A 1,042-nucleotide genomic window follows, 5' to 3' on the forward strand; every position below is an offset into this window, starting at 1 on the left:
ATCCAAATAATCTAAATTATCCCCCTTGGTTCCTTAATTATCAAAATTATTAATATTATCAACCATCATCAGAATATCCCGCTCTCACCAGCTTATTAGAATCCCCAATTTTTTTTCAATCTGGAGTATTAACACAATCTTGAATTTTCTCCAAATCTAAGCCAAATTCCTACGTCTAGTAAAATTCCCACGTCTGAATATATCACCTGCAATTTGTTCGGAGATATCCAGCAAGCGAACAAAAATCCAAGGAGCTCAAAAAATGTAAGTTGGGTTATATAACACTTATGTCTTCTTAGATCTATACTAGCGAAGATAATGATCGTGGTAAAAATCAGAAGGGAGATGCACTATGGGCACGTGATCCAGGTGAAATTAACAAAAGAAGCGTGGAGTCTATGAAGTGTCGATGGAGATGACTTAACAAAAATACAAATAGGAGGCTACTTGCAGAGAAGCAAACACGCGAAGGAAGAGTTGATTGTGCGACCAAGATGTTGAGAATGAAGCTCACATCATCTACAAAGGTGGCAACAAATTTCACGATTTGATAGTGTTTAATGAAGTTATGAGTAAACATCTAAAAGTGTAGTGTTCATGATACAACACAAGTATTTCCTGACAATGAAAATGTTTCTTATGAACATGATGGTAGCAACTCAAAGAAAACATAGACTTCTAAATCTGGGAGTATACTATCTGATAAGGATCCATGTATTGTGAGATCTATTTCCCAAGGAAAATCCAAATTGATGTTTGATCTACTATTCAGTAGTTTTCAATTTCTCAAAGCAAGCAAAAGATAAAATTAGATCCAACAATAACTATTGAATCTGAACTAAAAAAGGAAGATCAATGTGACGCCCCAAATTTTCGTACCCTTATTTTGGGAAAGATTGAATTTAATTAGTTTAATACTCCCTCCGTCCCAAGGAAGGGGTCTACTCCCTCCGTCCCAAGGAAGATGACCCCTTCCTTGGACGGCACGGGATTTTAGGTAGCTTTATTTTGTGTGTTAAGTGGAGAGAGTAAAGTAAGATAG

Source organism: Salvia splendens, chromosome 2, assembly GCF_004379255.2.
Source record: "Salvia splendens isolate huo1 chromosome 2, SspV2, whole genome shotgun sequence".
Taxonomy (NCBI): Eukaryota; Viridiplantae; Streptophyta; class Magnoliopsida; order Lamiales; family Lamiaceae; genus Salvia; species Salvia splendens.